Below are 16,423 nucleotides of genomic sequence, written 5' to 3'. Positions count from 1 at the left end.
GCCATGTCTGATCTAGGGTGGCAGAGTAGGCTAAAGAACGGTGATGGATTAAACCCTGATCTTTTGACTGGGTGTGAGTGTTTGATTGGTTCAGATGCTCCGTCCATCACCATCCCCTTTTGTACCACTTTTGGCCGCCATAAGTGTGGCAGGGTATGCTCAGACGTGAGTCCCTTGCTCACTTTGCCACTGGATTCAAGCAAGCCGGGCTGAAGAAGGCTGTAATGCCAGAAACCGGTCCTCGGAAGCTTGTTTCTGGTCCAGGGAAGGCATGGCTTGGCAGTTCGGGCTGGACTGTTCCCATGGGGCACAGGGTCAGACTGATTTGCATATAGCCATGTCTGAACTGGGGTGGCAGAGTGGGCTAAAGAACGGTGATGGATTAAACCCTGATCTTTTGACTGGGTGTGAGTGTTTGATTGGTTCAGATGCTCCGTCCATCACCATCCCCTTTTGTACCACTTTTGGCCGCCATAAGTGTGGCAGGGTATGCTCAGATATGAGTCCCTTGCTCACTTTGCCACTGGATTCAAGCAAGCCGGGCTGAAGAAGGCTGTAATGCCAGAAACCGGTCCTCGGAAGCTTGTTTCCGGTCCAGGGAAGGCATGGCTTGGCAGTTCGGGCTGGACTGTTTCCATGGGGCACAGTGTCAGGCTGATTTGCATATTGCCATGTCTGAACTGGGGTGGCAGAGTGGGCTAAAGAACGGTGATGGATTAAACCCTGATCTTTTGCCTGGGTGTGAGTGTTTGATTGGTTCAGATGCTCCGTCCATCACCATCCCCTTTTGTACCACTTTTGGCCGCCATAAGTGTGGCAGGGTATGCTCAGACGTGTCCCTTGCTCACTTTGCCACTGGATTCAAGCAAGCCGGGCTGAAGAAGGCTGTAATGCCAGAAACCGGTCCTCGGAAGCTTGTTTCCGGTCCAGGGAAGGCATGGCCTGGCAGTTCGGGCTGGACTGTTGCCATGGGGCACAGGGTCAGACTGATTTGCATATAGCCATGTCTGAACTGGGGTGGCAGATTGGGCTAAAGAATGGTGATGGATTAAACCCTGATCTTTTGACTGGGTGTGAGTGTTTGATTGGTTCAGATGCTCCGTCCATCACCATCCCCTTTTGTACCACTTTTGGCCGCCATAAGTGTGGCAGGGTATGCTCAGACATGAGTCCCTTGCTCACTTTGCCACTGGATTCAAGCAAGCCGGGCTGAAGAAGGCTGTAATGCCAGAAACCGGTCCTCGGAAGCTTGTTTCCGGTCCAGGGAAGGCATGGTTTGGCAGTTCGGGCTGGACTGTTCCCATGGGGCACAGGGTCAGGCTGATTTGCATATAGCCATGTCTGAACTGGGGTGGCAGAGTGGGCTAAAGAACGGTGATGGATTAAACCCTGATCTTTTGACTGGGTGTGAGTGTTTGATTGGTTCAGATGCTCCGTTCATCACCATCCCCTTTTGTACCACTTTTGGCCGCCATAAGTATGGCAGGGTATGCTCAGACTTGTCCCTTGCTCACTTTGCCACTGGATTCAAGCAAGCCGGGCTGAAGAAGGCTGTAATGCCAGAAACCGGTCCTCGGAAGCTTGTTTCCGGTCCAGGGAAGGCATGGCTTGGCAGTTCGGGCTGGACTGTTCCCATGAGGCACAGGGTCAGACTGATTTGCATATAGCCATGTCTGAACTGGGGTGGCAGATTGGGCTAAAGAACGGTGATGGATTAAACCTTGATCTTTTGACTGGGTGTGAGTGTTTGATTGGTTCAGATGCTCCGTCCATCACCATCCCCTTTTGTACCACTTTTGGCCACCATAAGTGTGGCAGGGTATGCTCAGACTTGTCCCTTGCTCACTTTGCCACTGGATTCAAGCAAGCCGGGCTGAAGAAGGCTGTAATGCCAGAAACCGGTCCTCGGAAGCTTGTTTCCGGTCCAGGGAAGGCATGGCTTGGCAGTTCGGGCTGGACTGTTCCCATGAGGCACAGGGTCAGACTGATTTGTATATAGCCATGTCTGAACTGGGGTGGCAGAGTGGGCTAAAGAACGGTGATGGATTAAACCCTGATCTTTTGACTGGGTGTGAGCATTTGATTGGTTCAGATGCTCCATCCATCACCATCCCCTTTTGTACCTCAAAGGTTTCCACGGCAGCGGCTGCCCGTAAGGCGTTAGGGCGTGTCCGCACCCATCGTAGACTCTGCCCCAGTGGGAAGTTCCCCCCGACGCCCGCAACACCCATGTTTGCCAGACCCGCCAAGGAGAGGAAGAGGCAGAGGTTCTGCTGGAGGAGCCACAAAGAATCGCCTGGTGGGTCCCTCTGTGGTGGAGCTGCTGCAGTGAGCTAGGGAGCCGGTTGCTAATGGAATTACAGATGCTGGGGCCGAAAATGGTGAAAACAGTGCCGGCAGAGGGAACAGAGACAAGGAGGTGAGTCCGGTATCGTCTGGAGTAGCGCTCCAAGATGTTCAAGAGGGAGTGAGTCCGACGAGCTTAGGTCTGACCTCTGCTGATGGAGAAAACTATGACAACGGGGGGAGCGTTGCACTGCTTGAGACAGTTGATGCAACTGACTCAGTTGTAAGTGAAGTACCTACGGCTACCCCCCTTGAGGACTCTGGTAAAAATGACAACAAGGGGACCGGGGGCAAGGGATACGGGATAATTGACAAGCAAGTGCTCGGTCTATCCAGGCCGGCAGTATTTGGCCGCTGCAACAGAAAGTAGCAAATCTACTGCTGCGGGAGATAAAAATAGGGCTGATGGATGGTACTCCCCCCACGCTGGATATTATACATCAGGCTATCCTGGCTCATAGAGAGTAAACCTGTCAAGATAGCTGGAAAGCTCAGGCAGGGATGAGAAAAATGCAGGGGGTGGTGAGGAAGCTCTCTAAGGCATTTTCTAATATGGGAGAGAGTGTCAAATTTGGAAGAGAGAGTGATGGCTTTGGAAGCGGATACAACTAATGCTGTAACTCTGGTGGAGGCCCTCTATGCCCAGATCAAAAACATACAATGGAAACTAGAAGAGCCTGAAAACAGACAAGAAGGAATAATCTAAGACTTCTGGGGGTTCAAGAGGGCCTAGAAGGGTCTGACATTAGGGGCTACATCATCAACCTTTTTAAGGCAGCTTTTCCGGAACTTTCCGAGTGGAATTGGGCATCAGCAATCCAAAGAGCGCATCGCATTCCGTTCGAACTGCGAGCACCAGCAAAGGAGGGTGATAGACCTCGGGCTATACTTGTTTTCTTCGGAAACTTCCTCCTGCAGCAGTCTATTTCTGATAAAGCTAGGCCAGATGCTAAAAGATCAAGCGGTGGGGTTTCATTTTTTGTAAGGCCCGACTTCTGCCATATAACGGTAGAAAGGCGCTGGAGGTTAAGCCAGCTTTTGAAACCTTTTCAGGACAAAAAGATCCAGGCGTATTTGGTTAATCCAGCGCAACTAAAAGTCATCAACCAGGGTGCCACGCGTTACTTCTCTTCAGAGATGAAAGCAAAGGCATATTTGGACTCCCTGGGCAAATATTCTACTTGTTGCTTGTCATTGTGGGAGGAGTGAGGGGGGTGGTTTTCTGGTCTCTGGTCTGTATGAATAAAGGCGAGGGGGAGTTTTAGCGTTCCTGAAGATGGAGTGGTTTTGGGAAAAAAAAATTCTTCTAGATTTAAGGGTCTAGGTAATTTAATTCTGGATGTGTCTGCAGGATCCACTGTCCACTAGCACAGCGCACATCACGTGCACAGACCAAGGTCTGAGCGTCCTTATGGGGGGGTAAGGCGAACTAAGCTGGGGGGTGGGGTGGAAGGGGGTCACAGAGGGAGGGGGGTTGGTGGGGAAAGGGGGGTTGGGATTTCACGGCATGGGGGATTAAAAGGAGGAAAAAATTGGATTGTACCTGGTGCATTGTTGATTTTGGTTGGGTGTATGTATCGTTTGTAATGATTTAGTTTCAATTGAGTTATTGGTCAGGGGTGTTCTGGCAATGGAATGATGGGGAAACTTAAGATTTGTTCACTAAATATAGGGGGCCTGAATGACTGGAACAAGAGGTGAAAATTGGGGCATTTTGTGGGCTCAAATCAGTTAGATGTGATCTGTTTACAGGAGACTCACCTACCCTGGGCTAAAAACATCTGTTAAATATGAAGGGGTTTGAGTTATTGGTGTGTTCCACACAGACGTCCACTGTTAGAGGTGTGGCAATCTTGGCCAAAAGTAGTGTGGGTGGCGCTAGACGCTCCCTGGCAGATACTTTGGGTAGGTGGGCAATTGTGGAACTTGAGGTGGGGTTAACTTTGTGTACAATCTATGGATCCAACCAGGATGAACCTGATGTGTTTGATAAATTGGAGGAAGAATTACTGAACCGGCCATGTCCCCTCATAGTCTGCGGTGATTTCAATATATCTGCAGATCTTACAGGTGTTAATAATGTTAATTATGCCGGCCGGAAACCCAAGGTTTTTAGAGCCTTGTTCTCTTAATTAGTTCATATAGTTTGTTGGATGTGTGGGGGCATAAGGAACCCCTTAATCCAGGCTTTACCTATTTTTCCTGCCCCTTTAAGAAGTACACTAAATTGGACTACTTTCTTATATCATCTTCGGAGGTGGGGAGAGTAGGAATTACCAAAAGTAATCTCCGATCATAGTCCATTAGTTTTAGCTTTTGAAAGTGATAACGTTACTAGATCTCATTATAGGTGGACTTTTGAGAGGAGACTGTTAGTGGATCCCAAATTTGTGGAACATCTAAAGAGCTGGGCCCAAAATTATTTTGATACAAATAGATATAGTGCTGCCCGAATCTGCGTATGGGACTCTTTTAAGGCGGCATTAAGCGGGGAGACGATCAGTTTTTCTGCTTGCCGGAGGAAAGAAGCTTGAGAGGAGCATGAGAAACTGATGGCTCAGCTGGTACAGGCAGAGGAGCAACATATGAGGGATATCACAGATGGGAAAGAGGCCAATGATAGCCGGCATAAGATACTGGCTCTTAAGACGGAAGTGTATAAGTGCGTAGCACAGAGCAGCGCTGATGATTATCATACATACAGGGGTAGGATGTATGAGATGGGAGAGCAGGCAGGTAAGCTCCTAGTGCTAAGGATTAGGCAGGGTGTTAGTAGAAATACAATAGTGAAAGTTCATGAGGGCAACCAGGAGTATACAAAGCCAGAGGATATTAGAAAAGTCTTTAAGAACTTCTATCAAAATTTTTATCAAGAAGAGGATAGGGCAGAGTTTGCCAGTTTAGCATTTGAAGACTTTGGCCACATTCTGGCCGTACAGGAAAGAGTGGCATTAGATAATGACCTGGCACTGAATGAAGTGGTAGAAGCACTGTAGGATTTAGTGGCAGGCAAGGCCACAGGGCCAGATAGCATTCCACTTGAAGTATATAAATGCCTACAGGCAGTGATAGCCCCCCTTTTGCTGGATTTATTCAGTGGCATAATCTGTTCAGGTGAAATTCCAGTCTCCTGGAAAGAAACAAATATTACTGTATTCCACTAGAAGGGCAAACCTAAGGAGGATCCGGGGTCGTACCGTCCAATATCCCTCATAAATACGGACACTAAAATCTACGCAAAGGTCTTGGCCAATAGGCTGAGAAGGGTCATTGGTGGTTTGGTTTCCCCGTGGCAGCATGGGTTCATCCCGGATCGAGGGACAACTGACCATATAAGACGGGCCATCACGCTGTTTGATGTGCAGGCTGTCACGGGGGGCCGGATCGTCATGATCCTTCTGGATGCTGAAAAAGCCATGGACCGCATCACGTGGAACTATTTATGGGGGATATTGGAATGGAGGGGATTTGGCCCTAATATTAAAGCCATGTATGCTGATCCCATTGCTAGAATTCAGTTAATGGGTGGTGGCTTGGATGAAATATACATTTCTCGGGCGACCCGACAAGGGTGCCTCTGCTGGTCAATATTATTCACCCTCTATATTGATCCTTTAGTACAAAAGATATTAGGGTGTGAGGGTATTAAGCCAGTGGTGTGTAATGGATTTGAAACCAAGCTGCTGGCATATGGCGATGACCTGGCTATAACAACTACTGAACCAGATATGGCCATTTCTGCCCGAATAACTTCGGAGTTTGGTCGGTGCTTGGGGTATCTTATTAATGAAAACAAGACCCAGATAATCTGCTCAAACAATATTATAAAGCAGGATGGAAGATACACTGATTCAGCAATTTACCTAGGGGTCAGGATTAGCCCTGTAATGGAGACGATTATTAAAGAGAATTTTGTGCCACTTGTTAACTCAATGTCAACAGAGTTCAAAAGGATAGACTCCATACATCTGTCTATAATAGGGAGAGCCAATGTGCTCAAGATGACTATGCTCCCGAAAGTGTTATATCTTTTTCGTTCGATCATGTTTAGGGTGGGGGATAGCGTGTTAAAATCTATTGAATCAGTATTTATAAACTTTTTATGGCAGTATGGGAAAACAAGACGATCCTTGACATTTTTGTATCTACCGCAAGAGAGAGGAGGCCTAGCTGTCCCGAATATTCAATTTTATCTTGTGGCTTGTCTTTTTAGCCAGATGGCGATACTACTAGACTGCGCCTTGAATATGTTTGACTGTCCGTTTGGGAATGTCTGTCCCCCATCTATTTTTGAATTGCTGCTACGTAGGGAAGCCGTGGGGCTCTTATTTGGTAGAACGGACAGACGTTCCTACAACAAAAAAAGGTATAAAGTACTGGATAGTGTTTGGAGGGTTTCGAAAGTTATTCAGAAATCGCTGCAATCCCGAATTATAACTATTATACACCACTCTGGAACTCAAGTCTCTTTCCTTTCCTTAGCAGTGATAGGTTGTGGACGTCTTGGGAGTCTCAAAAAAATTAAAAGAGTAGGGGATCTCTTTGAGGGGACCAACTTGCTGAGCTTTGAAGAGGTGCAGCGGAAATTTGGAATTCCGCTGAATCAAGAATTTAAGTTTGTAAAAAATATTTCAAACCCTAGCAAGTATTAGGCCTCGGATTATCCCAGTAGGTAAAAGCAATATGTTTGAGTATGTTTTGGGTGGGGGCACTAAGATCAGTATAATTTATAAAGTATTAATATCCACAATTCAAGATGACATGGATAAGGTCGAGGCCTCCTGGATATTGAAACTAGGGGATTCAGATGTGGATCTGGATACAATGCTACAGCTGGCAGGAAATCTGTTTCGCACTACAAATCTTAGAGCGCAACACTACAAAACATTATATAACCTATATTTCACCCCAGCTAAGTTATTTGAATGGGGAAAAAGGGATGATGATAAATGCCTGAGGTGCCTCCAGGGGCCTGCAAATTTGGTGCATATGTTTTATTATTGTAGTACGCTAAGTAAGATTTGTGCTGAGATTGAGAAATTTTGGGGGGGGGGCTGCTAGGTGTTAAAATCATCCTATCCCCTACACTGATGATATTGGGAACAGACTCCAACTTGGGTTTAAAAAAGGAGAAGGAAGCTTTTGTTTTCATTTGTGTGGCAGTTCTTCGAATATTACTGGCTGCTGGCTGGAAGGACTCCACAGCTCCCTCTTTTCAGATGTAGTTGTCTAGGCTGCTAGGGATCCATAACATTGAATCCTCTCTGTATTCTCGGAGGGGCAGAAGATTGAGGGAGCGCGGGCAGAATATCTGGGCCCCCCTTAAGGGTTGGAGGGATTCCCGCTTATAAGTAAGCCTTCTGCTAGGCTAATATGCTTTCCATGATGCTGATGTGGGTGTAGTACTGCTGTACGCTTCTCTTGCTCTTTTTGTAATGTTTTTTAATGTCCTTTAAATTATCCTCCAGTAATGAGACGCTGCTCTTTATGTATTGATGAACTGACTGATATCTATTTGTAATTTATATTGTCTGTATAATGTACTGTTGTCTAAATGAAGTATTTATGTTTTGTATGAATTATTGATTGCACTAGGTATCTTATAATTTTTTTTTTTAAATCAAATGCATATTGTGGTGATTGCTTTTGAGAGCAACCGTCTAAGAGATAAGTACTGTGATGATTAGAAAGTAAACATTTTTTCAAGTTACGTTCTCTCAAGACTGTCACGGGATTGTTAAAGGTAGGAAGGAGTAGTGATGTTTGAATAGACTCTGCTATGAATACTTGTTACTATATGAAGGAGTCTTACTGGAGACAGAGTTGATCAGACTCTAATATTGGTTTGATAAGATTTGGGAGTAGATTTAAGGCTCATCCAAACACCCCGCTACGCACACCCCTCATCTGAGATAGAAGTCGTAAAGGAGAGTCCAGTCCCTCCCCACACCCTACAATGCACACCTACCACTACAGAGAGAGGTCTCAGCAGTGAGGCCAGCCCCTTTGCACAACCTACTATGCACATCTAGGAGAGAAAGGACTGAAAGGAGAGGGTCGTCCCTCCCACACTCTACTAGGCACAGCTGTCATCTGAGAAAGGAATGGCCAGTCCCTCTCCCCACCCTACTACACACTTATCATTGCAGAGAGAGGTCTCAGTAAAGAGGCCAATCCCTCCACACATCCTGCTATGCAAAGCCATCATCTGAAAGAGAGGTCTGAAAGGAGATGCCAGTCCTTCCCCACACCCACTATGCACAACTGTCATCTGAGAGAGAGTTCTGAAAGGAGGTGTTAGTCCCTCCCCACACCCTACTTCACACAGTTATAATTACAGAAAGAGGTCTCAGCAGAGAGGCCTGTCTTTCCACATCCAACTATGCACACCCGTCATTTTAGAGAAAAGGGCTTAAAGGAGCTCCCAGTCCCTCTCAATACCCGAATACTCACACTCATCATTACAAAGAGAGGTCTCAGCAGAGAGGCCAGTCCCTCCCCATATCCTGCTACACACACCCATCATTCAAGAGAGGGGTCTCAGCAGCAATCCATTTTACACACTCTGCTCTGGTCATGCAACATCTGAGGGAAAAGTGTCATGAAACAGGGCTGTCCTTCCTACACATTACTATGTATACTGGTCACCCTGAGAACATGCATCAGTGGACAGGCCAGTCTCTCCTTACACCCTACTATATACTCTTGTTATAGTCTAGAAAGCTCTGTGTGGAGAGGCCACTTTCTCCCCATACGATAGTAGTGGGAAATAAAAAAGTATTAGTACTATAATGAAAATAGGTGTGAAATCTATTCCCCAAGTCATTTGCAATCTCACAAGACTCTTGCGGGATCACAAAAAAAAGGGAGGGGTGGAGAAAATATGCCTAAGAGAGAGATCTCATCAGAGAAGTATGTGTTTTCACACTCTACTCACACACCCAAGAATGCAAGGTTGTTATCCATGAGACATATTCTAAGTGTTTGAGCTCGCCATACTCTCACAACATTCGGAGAAATATACAGGCGGAGGTAGGCGTTTGTGTGCTCACGCTCACGCTCATGCAAGAGTCTTGCAGGAGTCATTTACAAGCTCTGCAGGTGAAACTTGCTGTGGGGGACTCATATAAGCCCACGATCATCTTGCATGAGTAATAACACCTCAAAAAAAGATTGCTGGTGACGTCTTTATATCAGAGCTACATTAACTGAGCATATAAACAATTTCTATTGAATATTTATCTGATTAATTCTCTCTCACATTTTACATTTTAAGAATTTGCAAACTATAAACCAGATCCTGTTTTGTTACAATAAAAAAGAAACATTATTTTACTAAAATAAAGTCTGAACAGAACATACATTATAAAGTAATTCTACCATACATTCACAAAAATAATTAATTTATTTTAAAAGAAACCTAGAAATTGACTGAAAAAAACAACAATTAAAGTAAAGTTATAGTTAGGTGCAATAAAAATATCTGTTTTTGTTAAAAAACAAACTTAGAAATTCACTGGAAAAAAACGAAGGTTAAAGCAATGTTCTAGTTGAATTTCTCAATGACAGCGTTAGCATTTTAATCTAAAAAATCCATAGCAATTCAGCAGTTATAGTTAGCATCGGGTTGCTGCAAAGGACACAGTCCCACTGCAGCTTCTCTTGTGCCAAATCGAACAGGTTCATGGTTCCCAAAATTGCGCCAAGGCACTGGGATCAGCTGCGATAGCAGAGGGGTTGTCCTCGTGGCCAGAGCGGGCCACATATATCCCAACTGAAACTGCTCGCGCAGTGAGGACACCGCACCCCACGACTGTTTTCACCTTTTATTGTTCAATAGGCAACAGCATGCTAAAACGGGCCATTGCAAGCAAAGTCTTTTCGCCTTTCGCCATACGCGTTTCAGAATTAGATTCTTTGTTCACTGTCTTGGCGTTCTAGTAAGAAAGGAAGCAGCATGTAAAGTTCACTCAGGTGTTAAATAAAAGCCGTAGTGGGTGGGAACTCGCTTTGCATCCTGGTTCTTGTAGTCGAGGTGAGTATTGTTTTCCTTTTAGTAGGAGCCGCTTATACTTCTCCTCCGCATTTGTATTTCCCATTGGGTTGCTGCAAAGGACACAGTCCGCCTGTTGCTTCTCTTGTGCCAAATCGAACAGGTTCGTGGTTCCCAAAATTGCGCCTCTCCAACATGGCACTGGGATCTGCGGCGATAGCAGTGGGGTAGTCCTCATGGCCAGAGCGGGCCACATATATCCCAACTGAAACTGCTCGCGCAATTAGGACACCGCACCCCACGACTGTCTTCACCTTTTATTGTTCAGTAGGCAGCAGCATGCTAAAACGGGCCATTGCAAGAAAAGTATTTTCGCCTTCCGCCATACGCGTTTCAGAGTTAGATTCTTTGTTCACTGGCTTGGCGTTCTAGTGAGAAAGGAAGGAGCATGTAAAGTTCACTCAGGTCTTAAATTAAACCGGTAGTGGACCGGAACTCGCTTTGCATCCTGGTTCTTGTAGTCGAGGTGAGTATTGTTTTCCTTTTAGTAGGAGCCGCTTATACTTCTCCTCCGCATTTGTATTTCCCATCGGGTTGCTGCAAAGGACACAGTCCGCCTGTTGCTTCTCTTGTGCCAAATCGAACAGGTTTGTGGTTCCCAAAATTGTGCCTCTCCAACAAGGCACTGGGATCTGCTGCGATAGCAGAGGGGTAGTCCTCGTGGCCAGAGCGGGCCACATATATCCCAACTGAAACTGCTTGCGCAATGAGGACACCGCACCCCACGACTGTTTTCACCTTATATTGTTCAATAGGCAGCAGCATGCTAAAACGGGCCATTCACAATCATCTGTTCTCGATTAACGAGAGGTGCTAGAAAGCCAATACATGGCATGAAAACTAGGCAAGCTCCGTATACACGCTATGGGCAATACACATGGCATATACTTGTATACATTTGTAAATATGATCCACAAATGATATTGGGCAGAATATGTAATCTTGAATGCATATATATGCAGTGGATACTGTTCCAAGATGGCGCGCAAAGTAAGAGCTTCGTCGATAGTCCCTTTACTGTGTTTATTCAAATCTAAACATTGAAAAACATGACGTTGGTATGGCGCTGGCAACATCGAAAATAGGCATCTTGCCGAAATGCGTTTGTTGCTGTTGCTGTTTGGTCGTGCAAAAGAATAAATATCTTTTTTTAACGTCCCTCGCGAGTGTGGACTTTTCTTGGCGAGGTCTGAGGAAAGGAGCAGGGATAATTTTGCGGGGTCAACAATCCGCCGCACCCGCCTGCGAATGCTTCTGCTGGTCTGTGTGGAGCAGCTGGAGCGAGCATACATATATATTCACTGAAAAAACCATAGGTTTCACATTTGTTATAGTTAGGAATGTCATCAGTGATGTCACTGACCATGTCATGAATGATGTAATATGTGACATCATCAGCAGTGGATTGCGGGCGCACGAGTTATAATGAGTCCAACTAACTATAACGTAGGAATTTCAATGGTTTTGTATGAGTAAAATGTTTAGCTAACTATAACTGGTGTGAAACCTATGGTTTTTTCTGTGAATTTCAAAGGTTTTTTAAATGCTAATTCCTAACTATAACAAATGTGAAACCTATGGTTTTTTCAGTGAATTCCATTGGTTTTTTAAATGCTAATTCCTAACTATAACGATTGTGAAACCTATGATTTTTTCAGTGAATTTCATTGTTTTTTTAAATGCTAATTCCTAACTATAACGATTGTGAAACCTATGGTTTTTTTCAGTGAATTTCAAAGGTTTTTTAAAAGCTAATTCCTTTGTATATCGAGTTTGTAACCTACGATTTTTAGTGTTTTTTTTATTAGCTGTTTTTTATAACTATTAATTATTATTATTTTTTTTTTTTTAATTATTTTTTCAATGTATTTTTCATGTTTTTATTAATAATTTTTTCCTGGGGCGCTCAGGGTGCGCGCACCGGTAAGCTTACCCGTATCATTTTGTATTGGAGCGCTCAGGGTGCGCGCACCGGTAAGCTCACCCGAGAGCACAGCGAGAGCGCTATTTCTGCATTCGTAAACAAAAATATGTATGAAAACTAAATAATAATGCAAGACATTCAGTACCATACTTATAAAAGTAGTATTTTTGATTTTCCGAATGAAAATGATTTTGCATTTCCGTAAAGCTAGCAAAACGTCATTTAGGCGCACCGCGTACGCGCCCACGGAAGCGCCTACGTTCGTGCTGCGTGCGCCCCCGGAAGCACTCCGGTGCGCGCAGCGTAAGCGCGTCAAGTCATGTGACCTTAAAAAAACTCTTTTCATTGGTTGTTAACAGTTTTTTTTTACAAATAATGAAAACCCCACCCATTTCCTTCACTTCTTCTTTCACTTTGGTGACAGCAAGACCTGTTTTTTTCTGCTCTACCTTTTTGGGAATATAATGGCTGCTAGACCCACCAGTAGCAGTGAGGACTCGGATGAGTTCATTCAGGAAGAGGCTCTTCAGCCCAAGGTAAAGGAGCACTTCATATGGAAGTTTTGTTCCATACCACCAAATCAAAAAAAGGTGAATGCTCCAAAGGTGGAGTGCCGAATTTGCCAAACTGTCCTTTCATGGGGTGACCCTACAAGGAAGTACAGTTTTGGCAATTCGACCATGATTCGGCACTTTCAGAGGAGGCACCCCCAGAACTATGCCCGGGAGAGTGTCAGGGCTCTGGCACGAAATCCCCCAAGGGATGGTGCTTCAACTTCGACTGGAGGACCAACTACATCATCAGTGAGAGGGAGACCTGAACAGCTGATTCCTAACATTCAGCTTGTTTTTGATGGCATCAGTATAAAATGTAAGGACTGTGATGAACTACTTTGGTACGGTGAACAAAGTATCATGAATATTGTCCGAACAAGGGAAAAGCACCGCTGCCATCCCCAGCCCTACTTTTTACTTTTTTTTGCTCCTGATGAGCAGTTTGACATTCCCTGTTTTTGTTTTTGTTCACAAAGAAAACCTAAAAAGAAGAAATCCTTTATGCATTTACCACAGCCTGACATCATAATTGTGCACTGTGGTGGAAATGACTTGGGCACTTTGACTGGGGTAGGTCTGGAAATGCTTTTAAAGGACATCTTTGGACAATTGATGTCACTTTTTCCAAAAACTGCCTTGGTATTTTCTAATATATGCCAAAGGCAAAAATGGAACTGGTCCAACCAATTTTGTCCACAGATTGAGAAAGCAAGAAAACATGTGAATAAATCTGTTTCTGCTTTCCTCAGAGACTATGGTATGGGTTCCATTTACCACAACAACTTGCGTTACAACATGCAAGGCATCTATAGGAGAGAAGGTATTCATTTTACAGATGAGGGGAATAGAGTCTTCCTCTTGAATTTGAGACTCTGCATTGGTACCTACTTGTAGGTACAAAAAACACCCACATAACACAACAGCTCTTTTCAGAGCTAACTTACCTCTAAACACTCTACATTATTTTCTTTCTCTATTTTTTTTACACTTTTTTCCCCGTGGTGCGCTCAGGGTGCGCGTACCGGAGAGCGTACCCGGGAACGCACACAGCGCTTACCCCGCAAAAATTGCAAAAAAATAAATAGTTTTTTTGCCCTTCAGGGTCCTTCTAGGCCCCCCTCAGAAAACCTAGGGGGTCAGGGGGTGTCTACCCTGCTCCCTTTTAATCATTTCCCCTTTTTTTTTACACCTCTTCTGTCTCGATTCTACAGAGACACAAGATGGCGGACTCTCCGGACTGTTTAGAATGTTGACAGACATCCGAGAGCCAATCAGCTTTATGCTCGCGCACTCCTGTAGCGCGCCGGGTGCGCTCCCCGGTACGCGTACCGGTGAGCGCTCGGAGCGCGCCTATAGATATATATGTGTTTTTGAAGTTAATTTTCAAAAAAACCACTGGAGCAATTTTCACCAAATATAGCAAAGGCACATCTGTGTACCAGTCCATACAATTTGGCAAAGTTTCGCGTAATTCCGTTCAGCGGTTCGGGCTGTAGACTTGTCAGAATGTCCTATGGAAATTAACATGGGGAAAACACGTTTTGGGACCCCTTTTTTCTGAGCCCCCACTTCACGAATCCCCCCGAAACTTTCAGGGAAGGAGTGGAGCGGAGCTGGCCAAATCTTTGGAAAATTACACACAAATTTCTCAACCGGCGCCAGAGTTATTCCCAATAGAATGTTGTGGATTTCCTATGGTAGCTAGGTCCTAACTATAACTACCTACTGGCGACCGCCAGTAGGTAACATATATATATATATATATATTCTATTAGGAATAACTTTGGCGCCGGTTGATGAATCGCCGCAAATTTCTCAAAGAAGATGGCCCGCTCCGCTCTGCTCCTTCCCTGAAAGTCTCGGGAAGATTCGTCAAGCGGGGGCCGAGAAAAATGGGGGGTCCCAAAACGTGTTTTCCCCATGTTAATTTCCATAGGACGATTAGACACGGATACAGCCCGAACCGCTGAACGGAATTACTCCAAATTTGGGAAAATGGTAGGGTCTGGTACGCAGATCACGCTTTTGTTTAAATGGTGTAAATCCCTCCAGTAGTTGCTGAGAAAATGAAAGTTAAAATCAATTATATATCTATAAGCGCGCACCGTGCGTGCACCCTGCGCGCACCTTGCCGTGCACGAGCTGCATGCTGATTGGCTGCTACTGTCTGTCAACACTCCAAAACAGAAATTGATGGCAGCCATCTTGTGCCTCAGTAGATTGAGGCACAAGAAAACAGGAACAAAAGTGTAGAACTCAAAAAGGGGGCAGGGTAGAAGCACCCTGACCCCCTAGGCCTGCTCAGGGGGTCCCAAAGGGACCCCCAAGGCGAAAAAAAAAATAATATATTTTTTTTTCCTTGGGGTCCATGTGGGAACACCTCATCAGGCCTAGGGGGTCAGGGTGCTTCTACCCTGCCCCCTTTTTGAGTTCTAAAACTTCTCGAGCACGAGCTGCATGCTCATTGGCTTTCAACACTTCAAACCAGGAAGTGTTGGCAGCCATCTTGTGCTCGGTAGACCGAGGCACAAGAAAGCAGAAAAACAAACATGTAAAACACCAAAAAGGGGGTAGGGTAGAAGCACCCTGACCCCCTAGGCCTGCTCATGGGGTCCCACAAGGACCCCCAAGGCCAAAAATGTTTTTTTTTTTAAAACCCGGTATGTTTATTTAAAAATTACCCCCCAGGGGGACCCAATTGTGGGGGCATAGTGATAAAGAAATGTGGGGTGCCCAATCCCCCCCACACTGCCCCGGGGACCGCCACCATCCTGGGCAAAGCAACGCAGTCCCCTGGTGCATACTGGAGGCTCCTGGTGGGCTAGTTGCCTCCCGGGGACCCCCAGTATGCAAGGGGAATTAGTTCTCCCTCTGCAAACGCGCCCGGGGGCTGCGTTGCAGAGAGGTGTAAAAAAGGGTGTGGCCTCATTACACCTCTCTGCAATGCAGCCCCCTGGCGCATACTGGAGGTTCCAGGTGGGCTAGTTGGCACCCAGGGACAACCAATATAAAAGGGGAATTAGTTTCCCTTCAGCAAACGCACCAGGCGGCTGCGTTGCAGAGAGGTGTAAAAAGGGGCATAGCCTCATTTCACCTCTCTGCAATGCAGGCCCCTGGCGCATACTGGAGGTACCAGGTGGGCTAGTTGGCCCCCAGGGACCCCCAGTATGCAAGGGGAATTAGTTCCTCCTCTGCAAACGTGCCCGTGGGCTGCGCTGCAGAGAGGTGTAAAAAAGGGTGTGGCCTCATTACACCTCTCTGCAATGCAGCCCCCTGGGGAATGCTGGAGGTTCCTGGTGTGCTAGTTGGCCCCCAGGGACCCCCAGTATGCAAGTGGAATTAGTTACCCCTCTGCAAACGCGTCAGGGGGCCTCGTTGCACAGAGTTGTACAAACATTTTTTATCAATTTATATTAAAAATATGTAATGTAATTTAAAAAATAATATATCTAAAAATAAATACTGAATAGGTTGTTCTAACTGGAATTGGTATCTCCATTTTTTTGAAAATGTTACTTTCTATTTTTGATCATGTGTATCAAAGGA

Source organism: Lissotriton helveticus, chromosome 1_1 (assembly GCF_964261635.1).
Source record: "Lissotriton helveticus chromosome 1_1, aLisHel1.1, whole genome shotgun sequence".
In the NCBI taxonomy this organism is placed as follows: domain Eukaryota; kingdom Metazoa; phylum Chordata; class Amphibia; order Caudata; family Salamandridae; genus Lissotriton; species Lissotriton helveticus.
Note: the sequence above shows the minus strand (reverse complement) of the source record.